This window comes from Salvia splendens, chromosome 4 (assembly GCF_004379255.2).
Source record: "Salvia splendens isolate huo1 chromosome 4, SspV2, whole genome shotgun sequence".
Taxonomy (NCBI): Eukaryota; Viridiplantae; Streptophyta; class Magnoliopsida; order Lamiales; family Lamiaceae; genus Salvia; species Salvia splendens.
Genome location: NC_056035.1, coordinates 25,850,302 through 25,868,351, shown reverse-complemented (window position 1 = coordinate 25,868,351; position 18,050 = coordinate 25,850,302). Strand labels below are relative to the sequence as shown.

The window sequence follows — 18,050 nt, the reverse complement described above, 5'->3', positions numbered from 1 at the left end:
TCCCTAAGTGTACACTAGTCCGAGTAGGATTTACTGACCTACCGGGACCCGAATTCGATTTACCAGATAGACAATCACAAAACAAAACATGGCATGACAACTCATTCAAATAATCATGTTTTTCTCATAAACACGCTTTAAAGAAAGAAGAGAAAGAAAACCCACCTTAATTGCTTAAATTCTTGCAAAACGGTGCTTTCCTGTCCTGAGATTACTCGTCGAGCGACGACGTTCCTTTACAAAATTTAATATACTTAAATTAGGCTTTAAAAAAATATATATAATTGTTTATCTTGCATGTATGCATGCCTAATCGTGTGCTTATTATTTTACTTCCTTCTTTCTATATTTAGAAGTCTTAAATCTTTAATTAAATCGGCAATTTAATTTGTTCTGAAACCGGCTGCCCCGTTCGGGTATAATTATTTCCCAGATCATCTTAAGTATTTTTAAAAAATACATTCTGACAATTAAAGTCCGCTTTAATTAATTATCGAAAATTATTTCAACACGGCTTATAATTTCTCTTCTTCCGTGGCTCAGGAAATTTTATTCCAGAAATAAATTCTTAGGCCCATAGAGATTAATTATTCTGGCCCAGGCTATTTAATCTTGGCCCAGCTTAACCACTCTTTCTTAATTAAATCAAGCCCAAGGGGAATAAATTAGCCATGGCCCAATTTTCATCTCTCTAAAAACCGTCGAGACCTCTCTCTCTCCCATCTTCTAATTTCTTTCTCCCCCAAATTGGATTCCAAATTGAGAAAACAACCCAGTGGCACCTCAATCCTCTTTCTCGTGGCCTCTCCGGCGGAAATCGCCGTCTCGACGGAAACGTCGCTGGTGAGCGGCGCTGCTGCATGCGTCGCCGTCCTCTTCTCCGGCCCAAACAGCCGCCGCTGCCCGCTCTCCTGTTCCGCCGCGTTTAGGCAGCAAACACACCAGCCCCCATCGCCGTCGATCGGCCTCTGTTGGACGGTCCCCTCGTTCCAGTGGAAGCCGTCTCTGCTGCCTTCGTGAAGGACGATCGGTGACCAGGGGTCTCGCCCTCTCTTATGCACCGCCACCTCTGCACCCGACTCGGCGAGTAGCTGCTGTTGTTTGGTGGAGGCGCTGATCGTGTCGTTCGTCGTCGTTGCCCGTCACCGTCGCGGTCGGCCCTTCGTCTCCAGCCGACATCGCGGCTGTGTGACCTACTACAGCGGATCTTCTCCCGTTGATCTAGACTCGGGGTCTAGCCCCCAACACTGCCGACACATCCGTCTGCCGCCTCCCTTGTTTCTCGGCGCTGTGGTTGCAGAGGAGCGGGCGTCGTTTTCTCGGCCAGACCTCTGACACCATCGCGCTCCCTTCCGTCAACGCCTTAGCTCGGCTGGAATCCCGACATTGAGCTGGAACTCGGCCGCGGTTCCCTCCGCCGGCGCCCTTCCGTCGTCACCGCCATCTCCGACAACCCCTAAAGCTAAGCCTTCTTTCGTTTATTACTTAGCTTATGTTATGGGTTCTATTTGGCAGAAGCTAAGTTCTCCTTCTCCCTATGTTCTTACGGTAGATTTACTATGTTCAACCGATTATGTTTTGATTACCGTGTCTGAGTTCTAATTACGGTATCCTAGCATGCTTGTGATGCCTACATGATGACATGGGTTTAAGAAGAGTTCGAAGGAGGTTTTACCTTCGCTGCTGCGTATCTTGTTGTCCCTTACTCTCGGCTTTGATCCCCTTTACTCCCTCTCGCTGCTTCGCTCTCTCCCACTCTAAGCCTCACTGTATTACAATTGATTTGTGGAGATGGGAAAGGGAGGAAGAGGCTGAGGGCTTATCCCTTATATAGAGGGGAGGTGTAACTGAAAGCCTGCAAGGCTGTGGTGTGTGCTGTTACTGGCCCTTAGGCTGCACAAAGCAGCTGATCTGTTTGTGGCATTCCAGTGCAAGTACTCTGGCCCTCCAGTTCCTTTTGTAACTGATTTCGGTGGCTTATGGGGCGTACTCGTGGATTAAATGGGGCTGCTCTCTCCATTGTATCCTGCTACAGAGATCCCTTTGCTCCCCTTTGTTTTATTGCAGCGCCTTTAACTGATTTGCAGGAGTATAACACTACTTGATAAGCTGCTGAAAAGTTCTTGCAGGGGCAGTTGCTAGGCAGGGCTATTGGGCTGGGTGCGGTGCCCCTGCCGCTGCGCAGTGAGCTGGCTGGACTTGCCCCTTTCGACCAAGCCTTCCTCTTTTCTTTGGGAAAGGTAAGGCTACCCATTCCCCTTTTAACACTTGATTTTAGTTGTCTTTATTTCATGCATCTAATTCTCTTTTCGTGCGCTTTGGCAGGAGCTGCGGCTGGCCAACGAGGCTGTCTTCCCTCGTGGTCTCGCCCTCCCGGCTCGTTTGAAGATCTGGGGCCGAGACGGCCCGGTGACGAAGGCCAAAGTAGCCCTTAGGAATTTCTAAATGTAATAGTGTAGCTCGACTTTTATTTTCGTCGTCAAAGTTTGTAATTTTAGTTTGAGATTCTGAAAAAAATGTAACTGTACTCCTTTTCAAGCAATAAAAATACTCCATCATACTTTAAAAAGTTCTAGTATTTTATTTCATAACTCCCGAGAAATCTAAGTCTCGGCTATTACACTGTGAAGGCATTCCTGAAAAAAAAGAAGTGGAAGAAGAGGCATTCGTGGACTGCCTAGAAGAAGATGTGGAAGCGGAGGCCGTCATTGACGCCGAGAAGACGGATATGCTGATGCTGGAAGTAAATTGTAGTACGTACCAACTAGAGGAACATCTTGCAATCATCCCATCTTCATCGGCAGTTGTCGACCAAGTTCCGGCACCGGTCTCCAAGGAAGCGAAAGAGAAAAGTACTTTTTTGACAGTTGCCAGTCTGAACAAGAAGACAAAGATCGTATCCCCAAAAGCTGGTTACAAACAAAGTGAGGAGGGAGGACATGCAAAGGTGGACTTTTAGAAAGTCAACAACCTCTCTCACCTAATATGGAAAGTTCAACAGTGACACATCTTGACCAGCATCACCTTCGAGGAGACCTAGAAGCCGACTCAGCTAGGGAACTAGATGCTGCACAGCCACTCCAACCGCCGAGGAGACCTCACCGAAACCCCAGTGACATAGTTAGCCCAGAGAACAGGGAGGGCAGCCCGACTATGAGATCAGCTTCCCTCCGCTTAAGGGAAAAGGCCCTGCAACCCCTCGATCCAGTTCTATCAAGGATAATCATAAAGATATTGATGCTGAGCAAGATGAACGTGACACCAATGTCCAGAGCATGGATCTAGATGGCAACCCGACTAGGCTTCCACTGGAAACAAATGACAAAAACAGAGGGATGAATGGCAATGAAAAGTCAAGACCATTCAATGCATGGTCGAACAGAAACAACAACGAACTTATCTCTGGCCTCAACCCATCCGCCGCGAAGCCGCTGGTGGCGGAGCACTTGGCCTTTGATCCGGACAAGCTCAAACCGTTAGGAGAGGCTGGAGAGACCGAAGGAATCCCCATGATTTCTTTCACGACGGCCGATACCGAATTCCTAACAAAGAGACTGGGGTATACAGTGGTTGGTAAATTCTCACATTCAATCCCCACTGCTTTTCATATTCAAAAGGCTTTAGGCAACATCAAGTTCTCCGGTGGCTTCTCTTGGAAATATTTAAATGCGAAACACATCATTATCCAATTCACAAAATTGGCAGATTATGGTAGAATGCTGAATGGCCCGAGTGGGGCACCTGTGTGGTACATTGATAGACATCCTATGCGTGTATTCAAGTGGACAACAGAATTCGACCCCTTCTTTGAATGTCCCATTGCCGCCGTTTGGTGCAATCTGATCGGAATGCCGGCTCGTTTGAAGATCTGGGGCCGAGACGGCCCGGTGACGAAGGCCAAAGTAGCCCTTAGGAATTTCTAAATGTAATAGTGTAGCTCGACTTTTATTTTCGTCGTCAAAGTTTGTAATTTTAGTTTGAGATTCTAAAAAAATGTAACTGTACTCCTTTTCAAGCAATAAAAATACTCCATCATACTTTAAAAAGTTCTAGTATTTTATTTCATAACTCCCGAGAAATCTAAGTCTCGGCTATTACATTCTACCCCCCTTAACAAAAATTTCGTCCCGAAATTTTGTCTCGGTTAGGTAGAAAGTTGTGGGTACTTCTCTTTCATCTGGTCCTCGAGCTCCCACGTCGCCTCCTCGCGGCCGTGATGCTTCCATAGGACTTTCACTGTTACAATATTTTTATTCCTCAACTCTTTAACTTTTCTGTCCAGAATTGCTTCTGGCTTTTCTTCATAGCTCAAATCTGGTTCTAACACCATCTCTTCTTGGTGTACTATGTGTTTGGGGTCAAACACATATTTTCTCAACTGTGATACATGAAACACATTGTGAACATTCCCGAAGCTGGGCAGAAGCGCTAATCTGTACGCCACAGGGCCGACTGTTTCTAGGATCTCGTAAGGTCCGATAAAACGCGGTTTCAGTTTGCCCCTGACGCCAAATCTGGTTATCCCTTTCGATGGGGACACTTTCAGAAAAACCTTGTCCCCTGCTTTGAACTGTAGATCCGTTCTGCGAGCATCTGCATAGGACTTCTGTCTATCTTGAGCTTCTTTGATTCTTCCTCGGATCTGTCGAACGATTTCTATCATTTCCTCTACCATGTCTGGTCCGAGAATCCTTCTCTCACCAACTTCATCCCAGTAAAGTGGTGATCTACACTTTTTTCCATAGAGTGCCTCATACGGGGCCATATCAATAGTTGCCTGGTAACTGTTGTTGTAAGCAAACTCTATAAGTGGAAGTACTGTCTCCCAGCTTACTCCACGGTCAAGCACTACGGCTCTTAACATGTCTTCCAGTGTCTGAATCGTCCTTTCGGACTGTCCGTCCGTCTGTGGATGGAATGCTGTGCTGAAATTCAACCGAGTGCCTAACTCTCGTTGTAGGCTCATCCAAAATCTAGAAGTAAATCTTGAATCTCGATCTGAGGTGATCGTTACTGGCACGCTATGCAGGCGCACGATCTCTTGCACATAAATTTGTGCCAACTTGTATGATCCGTATGTGATACGAATTGGTATGAAGTGAGCACTTTTGGTGAGGCGATCTATAATTACCCAGATGGCAGTGTTTCCTCGCTGTGATTTTGGCAATCCTGTCACAAAATCCATTGCTATATGCTCCCATTTCCATTCTGGAATCTCGAGAGGCTGCAACTTCCCATAGGGGCGTTGATGTAAAGCCTTCACTTGCTGGCAAACCAGGCATCATTCTACAAACGAGGCTATGCTTCTCTTCATGTCATCCCACCAAAATTGCTTCTTCAAGTCCTGATATAACTTCGTACTTCCAGGATGGGCAGTGTAGGGCGTCTCATGAGCTTCACTCATGATCTCATTCCTAAGCGCATCATCGTTGGGTACGCATAGTCTTCCTTCAAAGTGAGAGCGTTATCCGCCTCTTCGCGGTAACTATCTCCTGTTCCAGACCCCACTATGAGACGAACCTTTTCTAGGGCCTCATCGCGTCTCTGGGCGTCGATGATTCTGGCTCTTAAATCTGGTTCTATGACCAAGGTGGAAATTCTGCTGTCCACTGTCTCCGGGTCTCTTACTATTTCCAGTCGCATCTTGGCAAATTCCGAGATAAGCTCTTCCTCCTGGGTGAGTAAAGTAGCCATTTGAGGTGCAGTCTTTCTGCTCAAGGCATCTGCTACCACCGCTGCTAATTCCAAGTCGTGCGTTGGGTAGTTCAACTCGTGCGGCCTCAACTGGCGTGACGCATATGCTATCACCTTGCCCTTCTGCATCAGCACGCACCCGAGTCCGACCTTCGATGCATCTGTATACACCACATAGTCGACTCCCGCTTCTGGCTCGGCTAGAACTGGCGCTGTGGTCAACTTTTCCTTTAGCAACTGGAAGCTTGCTTCGCATTCTGGGGTCCAATTGACTTTAACTCCTTTCTTGAGTTGTTGTGTCATCGTCCTTGCTATTTTAGAAAATCCTTCAATAAATCTTCGGTAGTATCCTGCCAGTCCTAGGAAACTCCGAATTTCATTGGGTGTCGCTGGTGACTGCCAACGTTGCACGGCTTCAACTTTAGCGGGGTCCACTCGGATCCCTTCTGCTGTCACTATGTGTCCAAGGAAACTCACTTCGTTAAGCCAGAACTCACACTTGCTAAACTTAGCATAGAGTTTCTCGGCTCTTAACGTCTCTAAGGTGGTCCTCAAGTGCATCCTCGAGAATACACCACCTCCTCGCAGCTGGTCGAAGAGGTCGTCGATTCTTGGTAAAGGTACTCCTTCTTGAGGGTTAACTTGTTCAGCTCTCGTTAGTCGACACACATTCGCAAAGTTACATCTTTCTTCTTCATGAAGAGTACTGGTGCGCCCAAAAGCGATACATTGGGTCGGATGAACCCATGTTTACTTATTCTTGTAACTGGGTCTTAAGTTCTGTTTGTTTCCTTAAGCGCCATTCTATCTGGTGACTGAGATAATATGACTGATTCAAGTCGTCCATTAGACGTTTCATTTCGTCTGGCTGATGAAGCCATTCCTCGTTTTAGATTTCATCGTCAGATACTAAGTTCTCAAATGCTTGTATCGATCGTAATCGTAGTCATTGAGCTGGCCTAATGACCTTGTAACCTCTCGCTTAGTTGAGGTAGTCTACTTTCATCGTTTTCAAGATGCTTTTGTGTTTACCGCGATTCTTTGTCATGATTTAGCACATACTTTATTCCACTCGTGTTAAACCTTGAATACTGGATCTGTGCATGTGGAGGTGTTGGCTTCTTTCTCCCAACGCTACTGTCTCCATGTTCTTTTGGTTCGACTGAGCTATTCATGGTGAAATAATCTAGCATGACTTTCCAAAGTGATCTAGATCTCGTGTCTAGATTAACACAAAACTCTATCGACAGCTCCTCTCTGGCCGCTTACTTGGGGCGTGGCATATCGTAGAATACTTATTCGCGTTTTAATGCTAACGTTTGCCCTTGCTCTATATTATGGGGCTCTAAATCGGTTTCTCTTGCGATAACTCTTTAAAGAAGAATTTCGATTCTTTCTTTCATAGTGGGGATGATGAGGGTAGCGATGCTATCACGCGTTCCTCTCCCCGAATGTCTCTCCAGCTTTAGCTTTTCCTGGACACCTCTCAGGCGAATCCCTCTTGCTGATGGGATTTGCTTCGTCAAACATAAGCTACGGAAGTGCTTGCATTTTCTCCATGGCTTTCATTACATACTCATGGTTGAGTCTTTGTTCTGGTGGCTTACTTATCCTACTCGGGATAAGCATTTCGATCGATCAACAGTTATACACATATGTATAGGTCTTTTACGTCATCGAACGTCATTTAAACCTTGTATATTCCTTGACGTCTCTCCTCTCAAGGCTAGTTACTTCTCCACATAACATAATATTCGATCTTCTACCAGCTTGTTACAAGCGGTACGTAAACGTGAAATATTTAATGCTTTGTGTCGTCGGTTATGCGACGCTTCTGGTTGGTGCATCCTTTTTTTGCACGCGTCTCCATGGAGACGTGTTTGTCATGCGTATCTGAAAGAAACTAAGACTATGCCTTTCCTGATAGTTTCGTATTAATAACTCGATGATTAATCTAATAGTCTTAACTTGGATATGAACTAATATCACACAGAAGAAGTATGACTGAAAATCTGTAGGGCTCCCGAATACCCAATTGGACAAGAACAACATCTCTTGTTCAACTCATATGAATTTTCATTGATATTCGCCCTTGAAGGCAAGTACTGAGTTCAATGGAGCTTATCTTGTCCATTCAAAGAACTACGGGCTCAACTGGTTTCAAATGAACTCATAGAAGTTGAGGCTCACCCCTGGTGGGAGCTAGAAATAATCATGAGAGAGGTCATGAAAACTGGATGGAAATGGACTAACTGTAATTTCCACAGTAAGATGGCAAATAGGATAGTACAATTGTCCAATCAAATGGAAAGAATCTGAGCATCAAGGATAGTGGTTCAAACATGTCACCGCCTAAAATGATCAACCGCGAAAAATTTAGAAACGTAGGCGATTGCAATGAAGGAACATTGGTCATGCTTGAAAGGCATCTTGATATGGAATAACAAAATCACATCAATGATTTCATAGGTTCATTAAGGCAATACACTGAAATGAACTATTCAGAAAAACAGCTAGGCCAAACTCGTTAGGGAAAGGTACAATATGCTTGCCCTAACTTCAAACTGCAGAAAAATTCTGAGACTAGGAATAATGCATGTATTGGAACTGAGATGGAATAATTTCACCTCTGTAGGAAAAATATTGCTACAACACAGTTTCAAAATAGGGAGGTGAACAAGAGTGCCAACACAATATGAAATGCGCTGAGAAAATATTAAAAGGCGCGACCATTCTGGGCGGAACTGTAAGCATCATAAGAATGAAATTTCATTGCACGAGTCCAAGAAATCGGGATATGGATCCCCTATATTGTAGCTCAAAGGGGACAATCAACAAATAGCGATGCTTGAAACATAGAAGTATCCCAAATTTGGGAACTGAAACTGGGTCACTGCCTTCGTGAAAAAAATGAAGGTGGCGTACTATTTGTAAAACGTGAGTCAATCAGAAGTCACCATAGACGATGTCTGAAAAAATAAGCTTATTCTGAAGGTAATAGATAAAAGCAACTTTAGAATTTATGACCGGAGTTTACACAGTCAAACTTTACTCTTTATGAACGATGAGTCAAAGGACTGCAGTCCATAAACTGGAAATGAGTCAAATCTCGCATAGGAAAAGGAATACTGACATGTTACTTGCGAGTCAAGCTAAAGTCTGAATAGACGGGGTACTGTCCTTTGAGAGGACTCTTAGAAGGGATCTCTTTGGGAATCCAAGTAAGTACTATTGATTATAATCATCGGTTCTAGTTATGTGACACTCCTTTGTATGTTCTTGTGGAGCTCGGACATTATAACTGTGTTCTAGGAAACCATGCATTCCAAGATGGGGTTTCTCGTGCTGTTAAACTGATAACTGCAGCTGGAGGTCATACTTTCGTATCGTTCTCGATAACTTAGAACACTGGTTCTTGTAAACATTGCATTCTCCATCGTGTTTCATAGCATGCTATAAGTATCATTTTTGGGTCACGTAGCCACTTGGGCCTATTACTCCAGATTAGATTGCTTCACTAGATCGTGGGTACGATCTCTTTCCGTGTAGGGGTGCATCTTCCGAACAGGCTAGAGAGCACACTATTTTCGTTATGACTTGGTCCTTATAAAGACATTAGGAACTTCTTGGTTCATCGTCTAGTATACATATATATATGTATGCTATCTGTGTGTTCAAAGGAATGGACTTCCTTTAATTGCTGTCTATTGGTAGTACAATAGTATTTTCTGGTTCGTCTTTTCTTTCTCATAATTCCTTGGAATTAGAAGCTTACCCAAACTGATGGGTGTTAATTGGTCTCATCACCCTGGAAGGCGGTAAAAATTCTCGTTCTGCTAGTACTTGGCTCTATATGTCCCACCTAAGGTACTTCTCTAAAGCACTCTAGGTTCGCATATATAGTCCACATGACACTTATACATTCATGTCAAGCTCATAAGTCACAGATACTTTAAGCATATCTCATGCAAAGTATCAGCTATCACGTTGCATCTTGCAAAAATCTCAAATAAACATTTTCGTTCCCATAAAGGGCTGTGAAAATTCTTTTTTTTTTGAAAATCCCATGAAATTCATTTTCATTCTTAAATGGAAAAATATTTTTCTTTCTTTAAAAAAAAAATTCTTTTCTGGACGAGCGGGCGTCGACCCCTGTTTCTGCTGCAGTTGATCGTGTCGAGCTGAGGTGTTGGGATCTTGTACTTAACATTCTGTTCATCTTCTAGCCTAGTACTATCTTTTCTGGACTGAGGCTTAGAAGGAGGGTTCTTGGGTCAGAGCGAAAGAAAAGTGCTCTGATACCACTCTGTCACGACCACATCTCCCTAGTCAAAGAAAGTGTAGCTTTACCGCGACTAAAACATACTGAAACTGTCTCAACTCGTCATAAAATGCTTATATCAAAATAAATATTGTCTGAAGTGTGTTGAGGGTACAATTCATGCTGAATCAGAGTAGTTATGGGAAATTGTCTTTGCTAAATGAAAGTTTTAAATTTGCGCAACGGAAGAGTACCAAGACAGATGTAATATGTATGAAGACATACTACACCCACTACCTTCCTACTTATTTGGTCTTCTGTCCCAACACCTCCTCGGCTTCGACAACGATCAACCTGCACATTAAGAAAAACAATATGCAGGGCTGAGTACTTGATGCACTCAGTGGGCTTATGCCGAAAACTGTTTTCTTTTAGTTGTCAGCCAAGCTGAGTGAACGCGGGGTTTTACTGAAAATCTAACCCGGTCACTAAAATCTGTTATTTCTTTCTGAAAATAGACTGCAGTCATTTAAACTTCTGATGATATGCCATATCAGCTGCGTGAATCGGGAATGTGGCCACATTCCACGACCACTGGGCCGGCCAACCTTCTAGCTCACGACCCACGGACCGGCCAACTTGCTAGCTCACGGTCCCTAAGTGTACACTAGTCCGAGTAGGATTTACTGACCTACCGGGACCCGAATTCGATTTACCAGATAGGCAATCACAAAACAAAACATGGCATGACAACTCATTCAAATAATCATGTTTTTCTCATAAACACGCTTTAAAGAAAGAAGAGAAAGAAAACCCACCTTAATTGCTTAAATTCTTGCAAAACGGTGCTTTCCTGTCTTGAGATTACTCGTCGAGCGACGACGTTCCTATACAAAATTTAATATACTTAAATTAGGCTTTAAAAAAATATATATAATTGTTTATCTTGCATGTATGCATGCCTAAGCGTGTGCTTATTATTTTACTTCCTTCTTTCTATATTTAGAAGTCTTAAATCTTTAATTAAATCGGCAATTTAATTTTTTCTGAAACCGGCTGCCCCGTTCGGGTATAATTATTTCCCAGATCATCTTAAGTATTTTTAAAAAATACATTCTGACAATTAAAGTCCGCTTTAATTAATTATCGAAAATTATTTCAACACGGCTTATAATTTCTCTTCTTCCGTGGCTCAGGAAATTTTATTCCAGAAATAAATTCTTAGGCCCATAGAGATTAATTATTCTGGCCCAGGCTATTTAATCTTGGCCCAGCTTAACCACTCTTTCTTAATTAAATCAAGCCCAAGGGGAATAAATTAGGCATGGCCCAATTTTCATCTCTCTAAAAACCGTCGAGACCTCTCTCTCTCCCATCTTCTAATTTCTTTCTCCCCCAAATTGGATTCCAAATTGAGAAAACAACCCAGTGGCACCTCAATCCTCTTTCTCGTGGCCTCTCCGGCGGAAATCACCGTCTCGACGGAAACGTCGCTGGTGAGCGGCGCTGCTGCATGCGTCGTCGTCCTCTTCTCCGGCCCAAACAGCCGCCGCTGCCCGCTCTCCTGTTCCGCCGCGTTTAGGCAGCAAACACACCAGCCCCCATCGCCGTCGATCGGCCTCTGTTGGACGGTCCCCTCGTTCCAGTGGAAGCCGTCTCTGCTGCCTTCGTGAAGGACGATCGGTGACCAGGGGTCTCGCCCTCTCTGATGCACCGCCGCCTCTGCACCCGACTCGGTGAGTAGCTGCTGTTGTTTGGTGGAGGCGCTGATCGTGTCGTTCGTCGTCGTTGCCCGTCACCGTCGCGGTCGGCCCTTCGTCTCCAGCCGACATCGCGGCTGTGTGACCTACTACAGCGGATCTTCTCCCGTTGATCTAGACTCGCGGTCTAGCCCCCAACACTGCCGACACATCCGTCTGCCGCCTCCCTTGTTTCTCGGCGCTGTGGTTGCAGAGGAGCGGGCGTCGTTTTCTCGGCCAGACCTCTGACACCATCGCGCTCCCTTCCGTCAACGCCTTAGCTCGGCTGGAATCCCGACATTGAGCTGGAACTCGGCCGCGGTTCCCTCCGCCGGCGCCCTTCCGTCGTCACCGCCATCTCCGACAACCCCTAAAGCTAAGCCTTCTTTCGTTTATTACTTAGCTTATGTTATGGGTTCTATTTGGCAGAAGCTAAGTTCTCCTTCTCCCTATGTTCTTACGGTAGATTTACTATGTTCAACCGATTATGTTTTGATTACCGTGTCTGAGTTCTAATTACGGTATCCTAGCATGCTTGTGATGCCTACATGATGACATGGGTTTAAGAAGAGTTCGAAGGAGGTTTTACCTTCGCTGCTGCGTATCTTGTTGTCCCTTACTCTCGGCTTTGATCCCCTTTACTCCCTCTCGCTGCTTCGCTCTCTCCCACTCTAAGCCTTACTGTATTACAATTGATTTGTGGAGATGGGAAAGGGAGGAAGAGGCTGAGGGCTTATCCCTTATATAGAGGGGAGGTGTAACTGAAAGCCTGCAAGGCTGTGGTGTGTGCTGTTACTGGCCCTTAGGCTGCACAAAGCAGCTGATCTGTTTGTGGCATTCCAGTACAAGTACTCTGGCCCTCCAGTTCCTTTTGTAACTGATTTCGGTGGCTTATGGGGCGTACTCGTGGATTAAATGGGGCTGCTCTCTCCATTGTATCCTGCTACAGAGATCCCTTTGCTCCCCTTTGTTTTATTGCAGCGCCTTTAACTGATTTGCAGGAGTATAACACTACTTGATAAGCTGCTGAAAAGTTCTTGCAGGGGCAGTTGCTAGGCAGGGCTATTGGGCTGGGTGCGGTGCACCTGCCGCTGCGCAGTGAGCTGGCTGGACTAGCCCCTTTCGACCAAGCCTTCCTCTTTTCTTTGGGAAAGGTAAGGCTACCCATTCCCCTTTTAACACTTGATTTTAGTTGTCTTTATTTCATGCAACTAATTCTCTTTTCGTGCGCTTTGGCAGGAGCTGCGGCTGGCCAACGAGGCTGTCTTCCCTCGTGGTCTCGCCCTCCCGGCTCGTTTGAAGATCTGGGGCCGAGACGGCCCGGTGACGAAGGCCAAAGTAGCCCTTAGGAATTTCTAAATGTAATAGTGTAGCTCGACTTTTATTTTCATCGTCAAAGTTTGTAATTTTAGTTTGAGATTCTGAAAAAAATGTAACTGTACTCCTTTTCAAGCAATAAAAATACTCCATCATACTTTAAAAAGTTCTAGTATTTTATTTCATAACTCCCGAGAAATCTAAGTCTCGGCTATTATACTGTGAAGGCATTCCTGAAAAAAAAGAAGTGGAAGAAGAGGCATTCGTGGACTGCCTAGAAGAAGATGTGGAAGCGGAGGCCGTCATTGACGCCGAGAAGACGGATATGCTGATGCTGGAAGTAAATTGTAGTACGTACCAACTAGAGGAACATCTTGCAATCATCCCATCTTCATCGGCAGTTGTCGACCAAGTTCCGGCACCGGTCTCCAAGGAAGCGAAAGAGAAAAGTACTTTTTTGACAGTTGCCAGTCTGAACAAGAAGACAAAGATCGTATCCCCAAAAGCTGGTTACAAACAAAGTGAGGAGGGAGGACATGCAAAGGTGGACTTTTAGAAAGTCAACAACCTCTCTCACCTAATATGGAAAGTTCAACAGTGACACATCTTGACCAGCATCACCTTCGAGGAGACCTAGAAGCCGACTCAGCTAGGGAACTAGATGCTGCACAGCCACTCCAACCGCCGAGGAGACCTCACCGAAACCCCAGTGACATAGTTAGCCCAGAGAACAGGGAGGGCAGCCCGACTATGAGATCAGCTTCCCTCCGCTTAAGGGAAAAGGCCCTGCAACCCCTCGATCCAGTTCTATCAAGGATAATCATAAAGATATTGATGCTGAGCAAGATGAACGTGACACCAATGTCCAGAGCATGGATCTAGATGGCAACCCGACTAGGCTTCCACTGGAAACAAATGACAAAAACAGAGGGATGAATGGCAATGAAAAGTCAAGACCATTCAATGCATGGTCGAACAGAAACAACAACGAACTTATCTCTGGCCTCAACCCATCCGCCGCGAAGCCGCTGGTGGCGGAGCACTTGGCCTTTGATCCGGACAAGCTCAAACCGTTAGGAGAGGCTGGAGAGACCGAAGGAATCCCCATGATTTCTTTCACGACGGCCGATACCGAATTCCTAACAAAGAGACTGGGGTATACAGTGGTTGGTAAATTCTCACATTCAATCCCCACTGCTTTTCATATTCAAAAGGCTTTAGGCAACATCAAGTTCTCCGGTGGCTTCTCTTGGAAATATTTAAATGCGAAACACATCATTATCCAATTCACAAAATTGGCAGATTATGGTAGAATGCTGAATGGCCCGAGTGGGGCACCTGTGTGGTACATTGATAGACATCCTATGCGTGTATTCAAGTGGACAACAGAATTCGACCCCTTCTTTGAATGTCCCATTGCCGCCGTTTGGTGCAATCTGATCGGACTGCCGATACATCTCTATGAACATTCTGCCCTCTTTGCGATTGGGAAGCTTATGGGGAACCCTATACAAGTGGATCGGGCAACAGCTAACCAATCGCGACTCTAATTCGCGCGCATATGTGTAGATATAGACATCTCAAAAAAACCTATTGAAGAGATCATTCTGATTCTAGCGGGGAGGGAAGTCCGTCAAAAGGTATCATGGGATAGAATTCCTCTTTATTGTGAAGATTGTAGGCATGTTGGTCATTTTAGAGAGATATGTTATGCGAAAGGGAATGGCAACAAACCGGAAAGGAAAGACTACACAAGAGCACAAGCTGAAAGGAAAGTGGGGTGGAATCGGCAGCCCAAAAAGGGTAACTATGGAGCCTATCAAAGAGCTGCGAGGCAGACAGAAGCTCAGCCGCAGCCGATCGTTTCGCCCAATCCGTTTGACATATTGGAAGCTATCACGGTACCGGCTCAAACGAGTCCCGAAATTGAATGCCCTTCGTCAAGCATAAGAGACAGAGTAATTTGGAGGAGGAGGGATTCCAGTTGATTGTGAGGAAAAAGGGGAAACAAAACAGGAAAACCTCGACCTCACCGCATCGAAACTCAGACAAGCAGCCCCAGGACAAGACAAGACAATGTTCGCTTTCACCACGAGCAATTAGGAATGTAGTCGAAGGGGCGAGGGAAGAGCAAAATACCAGGGGATTTGCTCTATTGTGGAGAACACAGCAACCTCAGTCTACACCTAACTACGCCTATCAGCGGGAAAATGGTGGCTTCTATGTTGAGTCTTTTGAGGAGATCATGAACTCTGAAATTATTTCAGAAGACATGGACACAGGGGGCATCTATCTGGAAAGAATCAACAACCTACCAGAAAGAGATAAGCTGGTTGAGAGGCCAGATGCTTTCGAGTCACTTGATGATACCGAACAGAAGAAACTGAGGTTGATGTCCTCAGGTCAGCTACTATAGTCTCTCCATGTCGAGCAACATCATGATTTGGAATGCCCGGGGGGTCGGGATTGCAGGCACCCTGAGCACGCTTAAACACCTGATTAAAACATACAGATTGTCCGTTTTGGCTATTATCGAACCTCTGGTCCCACCTCAACCCAACGCTCTTGATAAAAAGCTGGGGTTAGTCTTTAGGGGCAACAACACTAACGGGCAGATTTGGATCCTATCTCAAGAAGAGGTGAATATTGAAATTTTGGATGACTCGGAACAGCTGCTTCACGTCCGAGCTACGTCCCGGCAATGGCCATCACAATGCTATATATCGGTAGCATATGGCAAGTGCACACGATGAGGAAAATATCCTCTGTGGAGTAAACTTCGAGAGTTGGCAGGGGAAATGGATGGCTTGCCTTGGATGGTGGGGGGAGACTTCAACACCTTGACATCGGAAACGGAGAGACAAGGGGGAACTACTGGCAGATACAGGGAAATTCTAGACTTTGTAGAAACAATCGAAGATTGAGAACTGTTGGATCCCGGATTCGACGGACCAAAATTCACCTGGGCCAGGAGCTCGCTTAGAGAAAGACTCGACATAATACTACTCGGAGAAGGAAGGACAAATCTGTTCCAATCCATAAGAGTTACTCATCTACCTCGGGTATCCTCCGATCATGGCCCTTTGCTTATTCGTTGTAACATATCTGGCTATGTCCATCGCTCTTCTTTTAGGTTCCAAAACATGTGGACCAAACACCACAAATTCATGCAACACATTGCAGAGGTGTGGGTCGCGGACACCGGATACAATGGAATGCTTAATCTCCAATTGAAGCTGACTAGAGTTAAAGGAGCGCTGAAAAGTTGGAACAAAGAAATCTTTGGCGATCTCTTTGAGAACCTCAGGCAAGCAGAACGTAGAGCAGCCAGGGGCAAGCAAGGTTTGATGCGGATCCTTCAGCTGAGAACCGAGAAAGAATGAACAAGAGCTTGGCAGAATATATCTTGAAAGTTCGAATGGAAGAAGAGTTTTGGAAACAAAAAGCAGCTATCAAATGGGTAGTGGAGGGTGAGAGAAACACAAAATTCTTTCATGGATGGGTAAAACAAAAATGGATAAAATCTCGTATTCATTGAATCAAGGAAGGGAGCAGAGAAATCAGCGAGGAGGGAGAAATTAGAGCATCGGCAACGGCCTTTTTTAAGAATCTTCTATCCTCGAAAGGAGAGGCCGCAGCTCAACCTGATTTTTCAATACTCCAGAAACTACCGGAAGACACTAACTTGGAGGCGTTATGTGCAGCCCCAACGTTGGAGGAGGTTAAAACGGCTGTGTGGAACATCGACGCCTATAGCACACCTGGGCCGGATGGCTTCTCATCCCTTTTCTTTCAAACGTGCTGGAACATAGTAGGAATGGACGTGCATGAGACAGTCTTAAGCTTCTTTGAGGGGTCCAACATGCCGACAGGTTTTACGTCAACAATGCTTATCCTCCTTCCAAAAAAAGATAAACCAGAAACATGGTCGGACTACAGACCAATCAGCCTGTGTAACGTAACGAATAAAATTATCTCAAAAATTCTGGAATCAAGGCTGGCTCCACTACTCCCAAAGATCATTTCCCCGAACCAGAGCGGATTAATCCGAGGCAGACTCATCAGCGATAATGCCCTCCTTGCTCATGAATTAATACACGACATCCATAGAAATCACCCATCACCTAATGTCGCGGTCAAACTTGACATGGCAAAAGCCTACGATCGAGTGCAATGGGCCTTCCTGTTGAAAGCCATGCATAACATGGGCTTTCCGGAGAAATGGATCGATCTGATCAAGCGTTGTATCAGCTCATGCTGGTTCTCTGTCTTAATTAACGGGAGCCCAGGAGGCTTCTTTCAATCATCGCGGGGACTCAGACAAGGCGGCCCATTATCACCCGACCTCTTTGTGCTCGCAGCGGACTACTTCTCTCGGCTGCTAGACAAACTCATAATAGGCAACAAGGAGATGAGATATGGTACAGGGAGGAACTGCATCAGCATATCGCACCTCTCGTATGCAGATGATATTTTGGTCTTTACACAGGCGAGCGATGCGGCACAAACCAAACTTGAACAATGTATCAAACACTACGAAGAAGTCTCGGGCCAAAAAATCAATGCAGCTAAGAGCAGCTTTTATGTGCATGATAAAAACTCGGCATGGGCAACCTCCATTCAGAGGAATGGAGGTTTTAGTAGGGGTTCATTTCCTTTCCTTTACCTTGGCGTTCCTCTGTACAGGGGGGCAAAAAAGAATGAGCTCTTCTGGTTTATCAGAGACAAAATTTCGAGCCGAGTACTCTCATGGTCCCACAGACACTTATCCTTTGGAGGTAGGCTCATGCTCATTAAAATTACGCTCAAGTCCATACCTCTCCATGTTTTCCAAGTCCTAGAACCAACCGCCTCGGCTCTCCACCGCATGGAACAAATCCTAGCAAGGTTCTTATGGGGCTCTTCAAATGAATCTAGGAAAACTCACTGGATCAAATGGTTAGACTGTTGCAGACCTTGCGCAAAAGGAGGGCTGGGCATTCGGAGGTTCCATGACATCGTTCAGGCCTTCAGTTATAAACTTTGGTGGAGGTTTCGCG

The 18,050-nt window shown here is 45.3% G+C and overlaps 2 long non-coding RNA genes across 2 annotated transcripts; both read left to right on the top strand.

Annotated features, from left to right (window-relative positions):
- The first annotated feature begins 699 nt into the window (after positions 1-699).
- Positions 700-2,569, top strand: LOC121801372. The gene is made up of 2 exons (XR_006050586.1): positions 700-2,240; positions 2,326-2,569. It is a non-coding gene; the product is annotated as an uncharacterized LOC121801372 (long non-coding RNA).
- Positions 2,570-11,321: 8,752 nt separating this feature from the next.
- LOC121799064 lies at positions 11,322-13,177 on the top strand. The gene is made up of 2 exons (XR_006050140.1): positions 11,322-12,848; positions 12,934-13,177. It is a non-coding gene; the product is annotated as an uncharacterized LOC121799064 (long non-coding RNA).
- The last annotated feature ends 4,873 nt before the right edge of the window (positions 13,178-18,050 follow it).